Here is a 19,260-nt window from a genome sequence, read left to right as displayed (position 1 = left end):
TCAATATAGAAACGAATCATATCAAAACCAAATTAATTTTATTTTATTAAAGCTACTCCTGTCACTGTATTCCTATTACAAATTTTAGGAGAAGGTGCCTCTTTGAGCATCCATGTGTTTTTAATATGTAGTGCATCCTAATCCACCACATGTCCCACAAAATGTCCAATGCCAATAAGCCATCACAAAAGGTTTTCACCCTAAATTCACAATTTAACAACTTGTGGACAAGTGTGTGTATCCTAAATCCGTTACTTTGCCATCATAAAAAAGTTGTGGAAGAGTGAGTGCATTATAGATTCACCACTTGGCCATTTTCAAGATGGACTATCCCAAATTCATCACTTGATCATTTTAAACCAGCTATGGAAGATCAAGTGTATCTTAGATCCATCACATGGCCATTATAAACATGGTCATAGAAGGATAATGTATCAAGATCTACCACTAGGCCATTCTTAACAAGTTGTGAAAGAGAGGGTGTATTCTAGATCCACCACTTGGCCATCCTAAAGAAGTTGTGGAAGAGCATGTGCATCTTGAATCCACCACTTTTCCATAAAAAATATATTATTGAATGGATGGAGCATCCTAAACCTACCACTTAGCCGTTCTAGACAATCTATGAAAGATCAAATGTATCCTAGATCCACCACATGGCCATTATAAACAAGTTCTAAAAGGGTGATGCATTTAGATTGACCACTTACATTCTCGATAAGTTCTGAAAGGGTGAAAGCTTCTTACATTCACCACTTGGCCATTATAAACAAGTTTTTAAAGAGCGAGCATATTATAGATCCAACATTTTGTCATTTTCAACAAGATTTTTTTTGGACAGGCATCCTAAATCCACCACTTAAGTATTCTAAACAAACTATGGAGGATCAAGTGTATTCTACATCCACCACATGGCTATTCTAAAAAAATCAATAGAAGGATATGCATTTAGATCAACTCCTTGAGCATTCTCAATAAGTGGTGAAAAAGGGTGGGTGAATCCCATATATATTATTTTTCCATTCTAAACAAGTTTTTGAAGATCGAGTGCATCCTAGATCCACCATTTGGCCATTCACTTTTTTGTTTTTTGATTTGGAAGACCATCCTAGATTCGATGCATAGCTTTTCCAAAGAAGCTATGGGAGATTAAGCACATTTCAAATCCACCACATGGCTAGTATAAAAATCAAGCGCATCCTAGATCCAACATTTTGGCTATTCTTTTTTTTATAAAAAAATTGACAGAGCATCCTTGCAACTAAATTAGAGTTACGTTTCCTCATCCAAATTCCTTAGCTATTCCAAACAAGCTATGGGATATCAAGTGTATCTTAGATTGACCACATGGACAATATAAACAAGTTAAGGGCAACACATTTAGATAAATCATCTGGCCGTTTTCAATAAGTTGTGAAAGGGTCGCTGCATCTTAGATCCACCATTTGGCCATTGTAAACAAGTTATGAAAGAGCTTGTGTATCTTAGATCCACCACTTTGCCTTAAAAACAGGTTATATAAGAGTGATCACATTTTAAATCGACCATTTGGCCATTTTCAACAAGTTGTTGAATAGAAGAAGCATCTTAAATTCACCATTTAGTCATTTTAATGGAATATCAAATGGATATAGATCCTCCACATTGCCATTTTAAAAAACTTCCTAGAAGGGTGATGTATTTAAATCAACCACGACCATTATAAAAAAGCTATGAAAATGTGGGTGCATCCCACATCCACCACTTGGCTATTCTAAACAAGTTGTTTAAGAGAGTGTCTCTAAGATCCACCATTTGGTAATTTTCAAAAATCTTTTAAATAAGAAGAGCATCATAAATCCATCAGTTAGCAATTCTACAATAGCTATGGAAGATCAAGCATATCCTAGATCCGCCACATAGCCATTCTAAACAAGTTCATAAAAGGGTGATGCACCATTCTACACAAGTTGTGAAAAAGTGAGTGCAAACTACATCTAGTAATTGCCCACTGCAAATAAGTTTTGTAAGAATGGATCATCCCAGCTCTATAAATTGGCCATTCTCATCAAGGTGTCAAAGTTTGTGTGTATCAAAGATCTATCACTTGCCCATTTTCACCAAGTTTTGTGAGGGTGAGATCTTAGATCCACTTCTTGGATATTCTAAACATGTTTTAAAAGAGCTAGTGTATCCTACATTCACCACTTGATCCCAAAAAAAAAGAGGACAATTCTTTAAGGGATGTAGAGGATTCCAAGAGTAAAAGAAAGTAGAAGAAAGCAAACATTTTATGTGAAAGGTAAAAGAGAGAGAGAGGCTCTATACAGGGCGGGTACATGATTATCCACACCCTTTCATTAAAATAAACTTCTGTCCTATCCTTTCAATTATCACCCTCCCCCCCCCCCCCCCCCCCCCCCCCCCCCCCCCCCTCCTTCCTACAAAAAAAAAACAAAGGAAAAAAAATGATAAAAATTTAAGTCACAATTTAAAAGAGCCTCCCACCCTCCCTTTCCTAGGTCTCCTCTCTTTCTTTCTTGAAATTAAAAGGGATGGAGAGGTGGTTGAAAATTAATACTCTCTCTCCTCACGTACTCTTATGTGTGTACATGTCTATGTAAAAATATCTTTCACTATGACTTTAAGATTCTGATCAAGAATGGCAACCCGCAATGCAATATATATGTGCCACATACATTTTTAATTGAAATAAGAATTTTTCTATCCTTTTAATCGTCACAAATGTCCCCAAAAAAACACAAACGAAGAAAATAACCAACCCCCTCACCCTTTCTCTAACATGAAAAACAAGCCCCATCCCATCCCTTAAATCAAAATAAACAAGACAAACCCCCTCCCCCCAAAATAAACAAGCCTCCTCCTCCCTCTCCTTCTAGTCCCCTTTCTTTCTTCTCTTTGAAATTAAAAGAGATGGAGAAGGGGTTTGAACATTTAGTGTGTGTGTGTGTGTGTGTGTATATTTTGGCATCCACACAATGATTTTCTTTATGCATTGTAAAGAAAACAAGGTAAAGAGGCACTAAGGCTTGCTAAGTTAAAGGGGGAATGAGATTTTTTGGAAAGTAAGTATAGATGAGTGTCTATAGTCACATGAAACTTTTATTGTGTTTTAAAATAAAATTATATTATTCATAAAAATGTATAATCACAAATGGTTTATATATTAAAAAAGACCCCACTTAAATAATAAGGTGAAAGATACAAATTGCACATTATCATTTGAAAAATAAATAGATTTTAAAAAAAATTAAAAATATAGTTTATTATTCATTATACATACACAAGTTAAATTCACAACAGTCGATGGCAAAAACCCTCGGACTCTTTCTTCCATCTCTCTCTTCTTTCACAAGGGATGGGGTAGTTCTATAAAATTTATTATGTACGATTTTGCCATCCAATGAACTGTAGTGTAGTGGTAGTGTTGTTCAGTACGTAGATGTTGGATTCAGTTCAATCACACCGATCCACATTTTGTGCTGAAAAGTGGACGATAGAACTGCTCTTGCAAGGGGGAAAGGGTTGCTATTTTTTGTGGGTCCAAAGAAGTGTAATTTTTTTTTTGTGTCAATGTACAACCATTCCTTTTTGAAAGTCTCTCATTGGCTCTTGTGAACCCAACCATAATCTTGAATGGTTTATATATTACAAAGGCTCTACTTAATACTAAAGGTGCACATTACACATTAACTTGAAAACAAAATAAAATGAAATAAAATAAAATAGAAGCAATAAAATAAAAAACACACTAAAAACTAAAACAAAAGAATATACTAACGCTTTCATTAAAAAAGATAGATTTAATAAGCTTAAAAAATAAAAAATCAATTTAGTAATTTAATAAAATGAATCTTTATGGAGTCTTCAAATAAAAGGACTCTTTACAAGTGAAAGTATGTGAAATAAAATTATTGAAACAATACTTCACACTAGTATGTTACCCGCACATTGCTTCGGCAAAGTAAACATCGTCTCTATTCTAAGAGTAGAAAGCTGTCTCTTTAGTTTAATTTAACTGGTCTCAAACCGAGTTAGTAGGAAGTAAACTGAGTAAAAATATTCAAAAATGCTCTAAGATTGGAGATTTTAAAGATTATTAGTACTTTTGGTGTGCATCTTAATGGAAGGGAGATGTGAATGGTAGATACATCAACAAAGTGAAGGCCATTTTGGCTACAAAAAGGAAGGTACCAAGAGGTTATGGGGAGAGAGAGAGAGAGAGAGAGAGAGAGAGAGAGAGAGAATGTCGGAGGGGGGGGGGGGGACATAACCTAGTCAAGGGAGGCACACATGTGGCCACCGCTATTTGTTGATACACTGGGGTGCGAGCGTCTTCTCTCGTCAACACTATGCAATAGTAGAAGGGGAGGGTTACTTGCGGAGAAGGTAAGATTAGGAAACTTTTCAAGTCAATAAATAAGCTATAGAATATTCTGACATCATAGAAAAAGTCTCAAATTATTTCAAAGATTTGAAGCATCTGATAAAATTGGAATGATATAGAGATGACTCACATAAGTTAAGCTCTCTTCTCTTTCTCTCTCTCTCTCTCTCTCTCTCTATATATATATATATATATATGTATGTGTGTGTGTGTCTCTCTCTCTCTATACACACACACATATGCGTGTGTTTTGTGTGTCTAAATAGACCCATACACATACACGTATGTATTTATTTATGTATGTACATACATATGTGTATGTATATGGGTGTATTTAGACACACACACCCACCCACACACACACACATATATATATATATATTTATGTATGTGTGTATGTGTGTGTGTATATATATATATATATATATATATATATATATATATATATATATATATATATATATATATATATATATATAGAGAGAGAGAGAGAGAGAGAGAGAGATACATATACATACATACATACATACATACATACATATATATATATATATATATATATATATATATACATACACACACACACATACATATGTGTGTGTGTGTGTGTATACATATATATCTATATGTACACATAGTACACACACACACACACGCACTGAAGGAGTACGAGCGGAAGTGCGACGCGAGAGAGAGTGCGAGAAGAAGAGCACGACGATATGGTGAACTCGCTCTACTGTAATGTGTAGAGTATAGTGAGTTCTTATTAGGTTTTTACAAAAGAATATGTGTACATACCTGGCGGCCCACCCACTTACCTGGGTGACCACATTGGCTTTATACCCCAACAACCTCCCACTTAAAGTCCAATGTGGTACTTTAAGTGTGAGAGAAGCTACTATACAAGCTAATATACAAGAGATGTAGAGAAGTGATGTACTACCCTACACCTACTGCTTGCGAAAATGCGCAAAGCTCTCTGAGGGAAGTCCTTTTGTAAGTAGATCAGCAGGATTTTCTGTGGTGTGAACTTTGACAAGCTGAAGTTGCTTATCCTCGAGCATTTCCCTGATGAAATGATGCTTCACATCCACATGCTTTGTCTTTGAGTGATAAACTGGATTGCGAGCCAATTGTATAGCACTTTGACTATCACAATATAACACCGGCATCTCTTCTTTGATTCCCAAATCTGTTACTAGTCGATTAAGCCAAATTGATTCTTTGCATGTCTCTGATGTTGCAACATATTCAGCCTCTGTAGTAGACTGAGTAACACAATCTTGTAATCTAGAATGCCATGATACTGCTCCACCAGCCAATGTAAAGACATACCCTGACGTAGACCTTCGGTTGTCTAAGTCACCTGAATAATCTGAGTCTGTAAAACCCTTTACACTTAGCTCCTGACTCCCATAGCATATACGCATACTCTTTGTAGCTTTCAGGTATCTCAATATTCCTTTCACTGCCTCCCAATGTTTCTTGCCTGGGTTTGACATGTATCGACTTACTACTCCCACTGCAAATGCAATGTCTGGGCAAGTAGCAATCATTGCATACATCAAACTACCCACTGCAGACGCATATGGAATCTTATCCATTTCAGCCTGTTCTTCCTTAGACACAGGACAATCTTGTTTGCTAAGTTTCACATATGGTGGCAATGGAACACTCAATGCCTTTCCCTTCTCCATATTGAAACGTTGCAAAACCTTGTCAATATACTCTGTTTGAGATAACCAAATCAACTTCTTTGATCTGTCTCTCTCAATGCGCATACCAAGTATATGACTTGCCTCACCCATGTCTTTCATGTCAGACGATTTTTCCATCTTTGACTTCAAAGCTGAAATTTCTTCCAAGTGCTTGCCAGCAATCAACATGTCATCCACATACAAAATAAGGATCAGCCAACTGCCATCCTTAGCCTTCTTTGTATATAGACAGTGATCGAACTCACTACGTTTGTAGCCTTGAGAAAGCATAAACTTGTGGAATTTATGGTACCATGCCCTCGGTGATTGTTTTAAGCCATAAAGACTCTTTAACAACTGGCATACCCAATCTTCCTTGCCTTTCTCAACAAACCCTTCTGGCTGCTGCATGTAAATTTCCACATCTAAATCACCATGCAAGAACGCGGTCTTGACATCCATTTGGTGCAACACCAAATCTAATATGGCAACCAATGCAAGAAAGAATCTCAATGTAGTCATCTTGACCACCGGAGAGAAGACTTCCTCAAAGTCAATGCCTTGTTCTTGCTTAAAGCCCTTGGCAACAAGCCTTGCTTTGTACTTTGGCTGACTATCATGAGTGGTGATCTTATACCTGTAAACCCATTTACAGGGTAGATCCTTTTTGCCCCGTGGTAATTTAACTAGCTTCCATGTCTGGTTTTTATGCAGAGCTGTCATCTCTGATTGCATGGCCAATTGCCAATTCCCGGGGTCCTTCATTTGCACTGCTTCCTTGTAACATGAAGGCTCATTGCAATCAGTCAACATGACATAGTTCATAGATGGAACAAACCTATCAGGAGGTCGCGTGACACGTCCAGATCTACGCACAATAGGTGGCTCAGCCTCAGCCACAACCTGTGGTTCCACTCTATCCTGTCCTTGCTCCTCTTGAGCCCTGACATTTTGTCTTGCACGTGCAGGTCCATCTTCTTGGAAGACAACTCTTCTAATCTCCTCAACCCTCTCTGGTTTAGAATGATATTTGGATTCATTAAAGTGAACATCATTGCTGCGGACAACCTTTCTGGATTCGGGATCCCAAAGTCTGTACCTTATCTCACCAAAATTACCATAGCCTAGAAAGATGCACTTTCTACTCTTTGGATCAAGTTTGTTCCTAAATTCCTTTGGAACGTGAGTATATGCCTCACAGCCAAGGACTCTGAGATGCTTGTATGAGGGCATTTTGCTTGACCATACCATCTCTGGCACTGAATCCTTCTGCAAAACCTTGCTAGGAGATCTATTTACAAGATGAACAGCTGTTGATACAGCTTCAGCCCAAAACCCATTTGGCAGCTGTGCATTAGACAACATACTTCTGACCTTCTCTTGTATGGTCCTATTCATCCTCTCAGCAACACCATTTTGAGGAGGATTGTAAGGAGCAGTAAGTTCACGTTTTATACCTTTTGACTCACAAAAGTTGTGAAAGGCTGTCAGTGCGTAAGCATTTAAGCTTCTTGCCACTCTGATTCTCCACAAGTGTCACAAACGTTTTGAAAACACTAAACGCTTCATCCTTGTGCTTGAGAAAGTAAACCCATACTTTCCTCGAGTAATCATCTATAAATGTCATAAAGTAAGAAGCTCCCCCTAGAGATAGGTTAGGCATAGGTCCACACAAATCACTATGAACAAGTGCCAATTGTGTATCTCTTCTACTGCTTCTATGCTTATGTGGCTGTTGTGGTTGCTTACCATACAGACAATGTTCACAGAATTCAAAATCATTAAATGAAAAGCCAGGCAAATAACCAGAACAAGACAAGATTTCCATTCCCTTCTTGGACATATGTCCTAACCGGCTATGCCACAAAGAAACGTTCGGCTGCTCGGTTATATTGATTACATTTTTAGAGACATTTGATACATAAATCACGTAAAGTCCTCCAGACTTTACTCCATGTGCTACTGTCATAGAACCTTTGGATATCTTCCACATGTTCTGTCCAAAAGTGGTGACGTAGCCAGCATCATCAAGTAAACCTGTGCTGATCAAGCTCTTTGTAATTGCGGGAACATGTCTCACATTCTTTAGCGTGAAAGAAGAGCCATTCTGAAACTTCAATTGAACATCTCCAACACCTAAGATCTTACATGTCTGTCCATTGCCTAGCCGAACATGATCTTTAGTGGTCACATAAGAAGTAAACCACTCCTTTTTTGGAGACACATGAAGTGATGCCCCTGAGTCTATAATCCAGTCACTCAATGCATTTCCATCAGATGCTGTAAGAAGAGATGAGTCCATTGTATTCTTCAAGAAGTAGATGTCTCCTGACACTAGACTGTCATCCTCTGCAACAGTGTTTGTCACATTTATTTCTTGAATCTTCACTGAGGACTTGTTCTTCTCACCATGGTCTTCAGCTTTCTCTTTGCCTTTTTCTGCTTTCCATTCTCTGCAGTCTCTTTTCATGTGACCCTTCTTGCCACAATGGTAGCATTCTATGTCACTCTTGCCTTTAGCACTGCGGGACTTGCTACGAGACTGATTCCTCTTTCCACCTTTGTACTTTTCTTTGGTCCTTCCCTTGACCACTAAGGATGTTCCTTTGCCTTTGTCCATTGTATTTCTATTGGTTTCTTCAGTAAGCAGACTTCCTTCTACACCTGCTATGTTCAAACCATCTGGAGGTGCATAATTACTCAAAGCTGTGCAAAAAGTGTCCCAACTTTCCAGCAATGTGATCAACAGGAACATAGCTCTAACAGGTTCATCAAACTTGACACCTTGAGCTGACAACTGACTGTAGATTGTGTTGAATTCATTCAGATGATTGGACATAGGTGTCCCTTCTTTCATCTTCAAGTCAACAAGCTTCTTAAGCCAGTATACCTGTGAAGCTGCACTCTGCTTCTCATAAAGATCACTCAGCTTTAACCATGCTTGATAAGCCGACATCTCGTCTGCTACATTGAAGTAAACGCTTTCTGCCAAAGTCAGCATAATGGTAGAAAGTGCCAATTCATCCATTTCTCTCCATTCATCTTCGTCCATATCTTCTGGTTTTATCCCTTTGAGCTTTATAGGTTTTATCTGCTTCTTTTGTACCAACACGTGCCAAATCTGCTTCTTCCACAATGGGAAATTGGTTCCATCCAGCTTCTTGATATTGTAAAGAGCAGTGTCCTGTGATCTAGTCATAACTACGCTTCACAGTAGTTTACTTTCTTGGGAAAAGTTCGGCAGAGTTTCCCCTGTAAACTAACCTCCTGAACCAATATCAACCTGTCAAATGAACCAAGAAAGCTTTAGATTCTGCATAAATTTCGGCAGAGTCTCCTTTGTAAAATGGCTCTGGTGTACTCAAAAACAGCTCAAAAACAGTGTCTCTCTGACACTGTAAGCTGTGGGTAAACCTGTCCTGCACCTGCACTGTCTCTCACTGTCCTGTCACTGTCCTATAAGCATAGACTGCGACAATGCCTCAACGGCAGTAAAGCAAAGATGCAATCCCGACTGTCTAACTCACAGTCAATACATCCTAGCTGCCTATCTAAGGGTGCTCAAGGGATCGCTCCAAGACCTGTATCACCGAAAGGATCTCAACATTTGAGAATCCCCTAGCTCAATAAAACCTCACTCAACCCTCAACAAAGGCTGCAGTAAATCTGACAGTACATAGACTTCCCACAAAGTCATACATCCACAAATTTCCCACTGTATGCTGTAACCGCTGCGGCGATTGTTTGCTGCGTGACTCACAGCCAGCAAACCCTCAACAGACATACATCATCTCTGACAATACATCCCATGTGGAAGTACCTGCAATGTCAGGATGAAATCTGGAATATCAAGCAGCAAACACAAGCTACCTGATGAACTAGTGGATGTCGCCTATAGTCTGTGTGTAGATGCGCCCGTGTCGTATGTGATACGCCTCCAAGAACTGTGGGCCGTCCTTCGATGTGTAGACAGCCACAAATAAACACTCTGGGAGTGTCGATATCCTCAGCACCTGCAGTCGTAGGCCAAAAACCCCAAATTTGCAGAGTCGGATTTGCACCCGTCGAGACCACGTAGTCGAAAATGGCCTGCGCAGACCTTTGTCGAAGCCGAACGGTGGCCGAGATGACCTCAAAATGAAATTCTGACAACACCAAGCCCCTCGCGCTTTCCCACGAGATTTGGGGCCGTGTCTTCGCCTGTCGAATTTCACTCCAATATGAGTTGGTGACTCTAGCCTCCTGCAGTGCTGCCCCGAGCCTCGATCTGAGATCTGATACCAGTTGAAGGAGTACGAGCGGAAGTGCGACGCGAGAGAGAGTGCGAGAAGAAGAGCACGACGATATGGTGAATTCGCTCTATTGTAATGTGTAGAGTATAGTGAATTCTTATTAGGTTTTTACAAAAGAATATGTGTACATACCTTGCGGCCCACCCACTTACCTGGGCGACCACATTGGGCTTTATACCCCAACACGCACATATATATATCACATAGGTCTTGAGGCACCTTCCTATTGTTCCAATACACTAACTATGACATTCAAAATTTCTCTGCTCCCCTCGGCCCCCCTCCCCAAATTCTCTCTCTCTCTCTCTCTCTCTCTCTCTCTCTCTCACACACACACACACACACACACACACACACACACACACATGTTGGGTGGATAACAATTTTCTTGGAGCTCATGTGTGCATACACAAACGACTTGTCATCGTGGCATAGTATTTGACAAATTGGCGTTCTAGTTGAAGTGATGATCCCAAGTGGACATTACAAAAGGAGAAACGAACTCCTTTTTCTCATTTTTTTGAAATGAAAAGTATAGATGACACACACAAAGGCAATGCAGTGGTCTCTCTCTCTCTCTCTCTCTCTCTCTCTCTCTCTCTCTCTCTCTCTGTCATGGTCAATAATGTGCATAACTACCTCTATATTTGCATGTCATGCATGTCCTCAATGCAAGACAGCCCCAAGAAGTTAGGCGAGTTTTTTTCTTTTTCTCAGGCTCTTTAAAGAAATACACTTCCAATTTTTTATAAAAAATATCAATGTTGGTCTTGATAAAATCTTCTTGAAAAGATAAAGCCAAATATATCTTTAAAAATTAAATTTCCATCAAATAGCAAAATCCCTACTAAAATTCTCCCTTTTCTGTTATATCTTTAAAAAGTACATTTGCATTAAGTAGCAAAGCTTCTACTAAAATTATGCTGTTTTTGTCATGTGGAATATTTATTTTCTATATAGAATAGAAAATATATTGACTTTTACATCTAAAAAAGCTTGTCATTTGTTACATTGTGTAAAGGCTAAGGCGGCCATTTCTTACAATCTTACACTTTACTTTTGTATTTTAGATTAGATGTTTTGTAAGGTTGGCTGTCCTTTCTTACAATCTTACCCTTAAAATTTGCATTTTAGATAAGATGTTTTGTAAGGTTTTTTTAAAGTGAACCAGGGAGTGACACATGGAGGCCCTCTCCTTACTTGACAATTTTAAGCTGCATTATATATAGTACTAGTATCTGACCTGCGCACTGTTACGGCCAAGAAAACCATAGTTATTGGATCTCTCTCTCTCTCTCTCTCTCTCTCTCTCTCACACACACACACACACACACACACACACACACACACACGCACGCGAAGTCATATATAGGTAGGTGTGTGTGGTGTATCTGCGTGTCCACATGTGAGGAGAATGAAACTGCAACCCTTGAAATCACTCTAGGAAGATAACAATGTCTCTCTCTCTCTCTCTCTCTCTCTCTCTCACACACACACACACACACACACACACACACACACACACACACACACACACACACACAGAGTTGTCCCTTTTTGGATTGTTCCTATGTTGTTTAAAACTATTCTCTCTCTCTCTCTCTCTCTCTCTCTCTCTCTCACACACACACACACACACACACACACACACACACACACACACACACACACACACACACACGTGCGCATGCGCAAACGCACACACACACACACACACATACACACACACACACACACACACACACACTCACACATTCCTTGGGATAGATGTAAAACATCTACAAATTCTCCAAATATGTGAAGCTAAAGTAGTCGACGGCAATGGCTCCTAGAAGCTTAAACAACATTTCTAATCATAGAAGAAGCCCAAAGGCATCTAATGCTAGGAATCGGGTCCAATTGTTGCTCGGGGTGCATAATAGCTAGTGAAGACCTAGCCCACCTTTTCATGGGATGCCAGGCAATCAGTGGCATGGCTGGGAAAATATGCAAGTGAATTCAAAGGACATGGCAAATTAAGTTCTTCAAGACTGATCTGTTCTTTGGTAGTAACAGGTTGGGAAGTCTTGCTCTTCTTGTCTGCACCCAAATAATCAGGTACTACTTCTTTCACCAGATTTGGCAAGCAAGGAACCGCCGCGTGTTTGAGGGGGATCTGGCTATGGCAAGATTTTGGGAAATCATACAAGAGAGCAGAGTGACGATCCACATGATTGGAGACAAACAAGCCCTAGAGGACTGGTCTATAACAATACATGTCATGATAACATCTTGTAATAAGTAAAGCCTAGGAGTAGTTGTGGTTGCTCCGTCGAGCAGAAAACTTGTAATCATTTAACCCTCAAGGCTCGATCTGAGCTCGAGGTTGGTGTATATTTCTGATGTTCTTAATACAATCCACTCACAATTGTGAGTTAAAAAAAAAGATGCTAAGCATCCTTGCATCCCCAATTAAGGTCTTTTTTTGTATTTATCATTGCAAGAAAAGGACCCATCTTAAATTTTTTCTTTAATTACTACATCACCATCATAACCTACAGATAGATAACTCTCAATATGTCAGCCCCCACAGTGCTCTAAAGTACAAGGAAGTGCCATTGCTGCTGATGGGGGAGGGGTGTGTGTGAGAAAGAGCATGGAGAAGAATGCGTGCCCTAAGTTTGGACAATAGAATGGGCTCCTACATCTCTCTCTCTCTCTCTCTCTCTCTGACACACACACACACACACACACACACACACACACACACACACACACACACACACACACACACACACACACACACACACACACACACACACACACACACACACACACACACACACACACACACACACACACACTGTGCGCTCCTTGCCGCACTGTCGAAGCAAGGGACTTGCCAATACACCGTATGCGAGCCACAAACGGCTCCAAGCACACAACAAGCCTAAACTAGCAAGCTCAAGGAAACAAAGGGTGTGTCACTCACCGCTCTACGCTCGCCTTCGTGGTGGATTCCTCGCCGCGATGAAGAAGAAGCTGCAGTCGTGCCGCGCTCAACCGCTTCGCCGCTGTCGTGCCTTCGTAATGCTCGATCGCACACACACTCTCCCTCTCTCTTTCTCTCACACACACACACACAAGGAGGTGAAGAAGAAGAAGATGGAGATGGAGCAAGAGCACTCTTCAATTGCACAAATGAGAGAATGTGTAAAAATTAGGTTTAGTTGGCTTTTATAGGAGCTCACCCCATTCACACTTGGGCGCCCATGCTTAACCAACTAATCCCTTGAATGTCCAAGTTAAAGTGCGCCTCTCATCGGCGATCACTCTTACCCTTTTCCTATTGGTCCGACAAGCCCGGTACCTGACTCTATCGAATACATAATACACGTCCGTCGTAGGTGATGGGGTGTCCGTGTGCCGTGAGGGTTAACATGCCCCCCTTCCTGATGTAGATTCCGTCCTCGGAAGCTATTGAGTTGAAGCTGGTTTGTCGAGGTGGAAGAGCATTTGAGATGAATGTCCTTAGCCTTCTTCAGTCACTGCAAAATCAAACAACATTGGCACAGTAATTGCATTCTCTTAAAAAGCATATGCAGTTTTAGGTAGACAAATTGATTGGTCAAAGAATTTCAAACAATTTGTTAGCAATGAACATTAAATTGCAATGTAATCAAATGCATAAACAGATGTAAAGGTAAAAAATTAAACAAGTCTGGGGTCACTAATTTGACGGTCGAAAAGCACTAGAGATCGAACATTAATACCATGGGTAAGCTTCTTAATTTTCTCTGGTCAATTAAGTTGTTTAATCGCGAGAGCCAAGTATTCATGTTCGAGGGCTGACTAGAGGCTATACCTAGAAGACTTTGTAGTTAAGCTACCATAAAAGGAATTTCTTATGAAATCATCGCCTGACTGATTACTTTTTCTTTGACCCCCCAAAGTCTTTTCACATTGATTCAATTATGATGTGTGTGCTTATTTTGTATGCCTTGGGTTTTTTGCTTTTCAAGGAAAAGCGCCCACACTGGGAACCTCTAGGGCTCTAGTACCATAGGCGATACATGTGAGTGAAGTACCAAATCAAGCTGAGATTTCTCTTCCAGCTTAAAATTTTACATTGTGGCACTTTGATTTTTTGTTTGTTCATTTTCAACATTTTAATTTTGTAACTTTGGGAGGTCATATAACACTGTTACATTCCCCAGGCTCATCACATTAGTAAACTCCCTTTATAATACTTAAGCTAAAGGTCAATAGGGTCAAGCCCACTAGAAAGCCCTAGTACATTTCACACAATGCTGCCTAAATCGGATTAAGAACCTAAGTAACCATTAATTATTAGGAAGGCATTCTCCATGGTATTAAGAGAAGATTTCTAACACCTAGCTTGGTCAAACTAGCTTAGTCGGACTGCTTGATTTTTAAACCTAGACAAGTGATTATGACAAAACATTACATTGAATTAAATGTTTGATATTAAGCAAATGCGCTGAATATTATGCTACCAATCACAATCAAAGCAGACAATCATAGATGCAAAAAGATAACGGCAATGCTAATGGACAAGAAACACCTGTTTGTGTTGATGGTCGCGCTTGATTTGAAGGTTCCATAAAGGTCCAAATCCTATCAATAGCAACACGCTCCTGTACACACTAGGAAACAAAAGGAATACCTCCAGGAGGCACATTAGTGGGAAAAGAGAACTTCGCTAATCTCTCAACTCTAAAATAGAAACACTCCTATCGTACTAATCTTACCTACCCTCCATCACTCAAGTGATGAGGATCAAAAGGTGTTTTATGGCATAGGTTTCTGTTTCACTGTACCAGATGTGACATGTGTAGGTCTGAGTCAATGTTTTGACTTTAATGTGCATACTCGTTTGCTAATTGCTCTTGCTATTTATTTTTATTTTTTTTGTGAGTATAAAGCTTTATATGTACATTCCCTAAGATTGGAATTGAGAGGTCAGGGAAAAAGGTTGAGAGGGAAACAAATGAATGATGACTGTCAGCAAACACTCCCCCCTTCCTTGGGTAGATCATACCGTTTGAAATGAGCTTGTCACCCTTTGAAACCAATTATTCCAGTTGGTAATAGGTGAGGATTTTTGCCAGTAGTTTTCTATTACCCTAGGTGCCTTGTCAAGCTGCAAGGGTGGTAAGGTACTCTCCCAGGATTGAACTTGAAGTGGTTCATTAGGTGATTCTTGAACACTGGGAGGTGTGGATTCTTTTGTAGCTTCATGGAGGTCCACTACTATAGATGGAGGCTGTGTAGAAGCTTTTACCTCTATGGATGTATTACATGAGGAGCTAGAATCTTCATGGGACTCCCCCCTTCCTGAGCTAGGTGGAACAAATCGTTCTTTCTTTGGTACCCAAACTAGCTCGAGAGCAGGTGTGTAGCATTCTGTGATTTTTTTCTTTCCACGATCATTGATTCGTTTTGGAGCTATGGGATTGGGCTCACTTGGGTCAGGTGATAGGTAAGAGCACAATCTACGTTTTGGCACCCAGATTTGATCATTTCCTTGATAGTAGCCTTGGGCTTCCAATAGTCGTTTAGGGATCCATCGCAACATTTTCTTACTTTTCTTGGAGCGAGTGGTACGTTTCTTACAAGGCTTCTATTTTTTAGCACTAGCTATGGTCACTAAAGAAGCTTTAGGGACCCACTTGTATGTTTTCTTCGTTACATTAGGATGAGTCTTGTCAGAAGCGATATGCATTGCTTGTAGCATATTTAAGGGTACAGGAATTTCATCCCCCTCAGGTGTTACCCAGGTCGTCCCCCTATTTCCCCAAGTGTCTATGGTTGATGCTAGGTGGACCCAATCCACATTGTCTGATTCCGTCATACCCGGTAACACATCCATGTAAGGAGAATCTTGGCCAATGTCTGTATCCTTCTTACAAGTGTAACAATATTGTAGTGGGGCCGAGTGAACTGTGGTGTCAGAGCGATGATCAATAATGGTTTTACTCCCTAAGGGGTGTACCTTACCAGTCACCAAATCCACTCTAAGGACAGAGTCTTGGAATTGCAAATAGACATGATTTTTAGACCAATCATGAACCATTTGTGCTTCCCTCATGAATGGTCGTCCTAAAATCATTTCATATGACATAAGGTGTTTAGAGAAATCCATTACAATGAACGTATGTCGTACCTTGTGTCCTAGAACTTTGATCTTAAGATCCTTGAGCATCCCCATAGGTTTGGCTATGGTACCATTTGCCATCTTTACCACAATGTTAGTAACACTGAGGCGGGGTTTTCCCATGGATTCCCAACAATCTTTTGTAACGATGCTAACTCCCGCACCACCATCAAGAATTCCCTTTATAGTTAATCCCTTGGTAGTGATGGGTAGGGTCGCATTAGACTCGTCGCCTTCAAAATACTGCCCTAATTCGTTAATGGGTACCTCGATCACAGACTCGTGTCCATCTAAGTCAAGTGATTGCACATGATTTTCCTCATCAATCATAATCGAGTCAGGCCTATTTGGTTGCGCAAACTGCGGTAATCCCGTTCGTAGCTCTCCGTTAAGGAATGCTCGAAGTGCAAGGAATAACTCAGGATCTCCATACAGCTTTGCTATGATCGTGGTTCGGACCTCAGAAGACATGAAGTCCACTAGTTTGGCAACATTCATTGGCGTTTTGCAGGGTGTAGGTCCTTGACTAGGAACTGGTGAGGATGGAATCTCATATTCCTCAATGGGATCAGGTATTCCTTCGTTAAACATCCTTCCCAACAAGAAGGGTGTATGCTCACTTTCTGATGTCCCGTCCTCACTCCCTTCTTGGATGATACTAGATATGGCTAATGGTCTATGGTTCATGTGGGGTGGATGAACTTGCGTGGGAAACACTGTGTCATGAATTTTGACCTGCATGGGTTCTGGTTCTAGTTTCCTTTGAGTCTCCTCCACTAAACCTCTTAGATGTTTCACCTGCTTAATCTCGTCTACAGGGTTTGGGTACGTCCCAATCTTCTTTTTACGATTCTTCCCTTTTTGCCCCTGCGATTTATCTTGGGGGTCTTGGATTGGATTTGGAAACACTTGTGGTGTTTTCAGAGGCTCTTTATGGTTTTCTCTTATTCGGTTTTCATTTGGTTCCATGTTACGGTTTTCTTTGTCGATCTTTCCCTTTGTGGTATTGGTTCTAGTCTCCATTGTCTCGACTGAATCTGAATCATCCTCGAGGTCATTCATATACACGGGGTCATCTCCTGTTCCTATGTTTGTTTTGGAACTTGGCTTTGAATTTTCCGTATTCTGCGACTTCTTCCTTCGTGTCTTCTTTTTCTTTGCTTGGATAATTGACGCGGTATCTCTCTCTTCGGCGATATGTCCTGGCCCTTGAAGCATGGACCGTGTAATCGCATAAGCGGGTGCGACGGGTGGTATTGGCGATGTTACACTAGCAATTTCGACCAAATTTAGGGGTGTGATTTTAGGCGCATTTGGGTTATAGGGGCATTGGGCAATCAAGTGATCTATGCCACAACGATTACATGTGAGTATTGGCATTGCAGACGCGCTCCCTTGATTCACTTGCATCTGTGCAGCATTCTTTTGCAGCCTAATAGGGCACTCCGCTGCTCGATGTGGTCCACCACACTCGTAGAATTGAAGAGGTGGCCTCCTAGCCTGGGTGTTGATATTTTGACCTCTGGATGCGAGAGCAGCAGCTTGATAAACCGGCTTGACTTGCCCCCAACAATCTTCCATGTAGTATATAGGACATTCTTCCAATGTATCAAGTCCGTAGGCAATACTAGTGTCTATTTCCTCCTCACAGCCATCTGGATAAGCATTTGATGGCTCGCAACCCACTTGGTTCATAGGGGCGACTCTTGGATGCGGGGGCTGCGGTCCTAGCACAGGAGGTGGTAGCGGTGTAGCTTGTACAACATTTTGAGATCTAGGGACCATGTGTTGCGGTAGTTGCTCAACAGGTGGAGTAGGCATCAATACAGGAGCTCAAGGCGCATCCGTCCAGGCTACAGGTGGTCTATTTGCCATCATACGTTTGATCATTAAACAATCCTTAGCTTGGTGACCATACCTACCACATGCGTTGCAAGTTCCATTAAATTTTACTCTAAACGTAGGGCACTCACTAGTGCTATGTGGACCTAAGCAAATGGAACACCATTGTTGCTCCCTTCTTGGATACATGTGACTATTTTGAGGGGGTCGATTATCCTTAAGAGACTCTTGGATTGCCTTGGTGAGGTCTGTCAAGAATGTCTCAAATACCTTTGGCTCATTGGCAATGGGCTTTGCAGTCATGGGTTCATACTCAATGGCTTGTGAGCTAGTGGATCTCGTGTCAGTAGACACCCTCATGCCTGCTATCATCAAGTTGTCCTCTAATTGGATTGCATTGGCAGTGACATCTTCCCAGGTTGTGATACCTCTAATCACTAGTCCATTATAGATTCCTTCATTCCTCAACCCTCGAATGAATCGATCAAGCAGTTGGTTATTGTTGAAGCGCTCATTTACAGGGCAACGAGAGTTTAAGTGCTTTAGACGACTAATGAAGTCCCTTACTGACTCTCCTTCTTACGTTCGGCCTTCTGTAGCTGAGATGCTACACCCCAAAGCACACCTTCTCGTATGTACTCCTTTAGAAACAACCTTCGAAGGGTAGGGTAGATTGTTTTCTCGTCCACCCTTAGGGTTCTATACCAATCTCCAGCCTTCCCACTTAATGTCAAGCTTAAGGCATTGCACTTATGTAGTTCGTTGCGTTCCCCTAAGGAATCACATACTTGTTCAAACACTTCAATGTGTTTCCTAGCATCTTCGTCCCCATTGAATTTTTGCGTGAGTTTGGCAATTTGTACTGCCTTACTTCTAGGCTCTCTA

The sequence above is a fragment of the Adiantum capillus-veneris genome, chromosome 1 (assembly GCF_014529385.1).
Source record: "Adiantum capillus-veneris isolate H3 chromosome 1, ASM1452938v2, whole genome shotgun sequence".
Taxonomy (NCBI): Eukaryota; Viridiplantae; Streptophyta; class Polypodiopsida; order Polypodiales; family Pteridaceae; genus Adiantum; species Adiantum capillus-veneris.
This window is presented reverse-complemented; position numbering follows the sequence as displayed.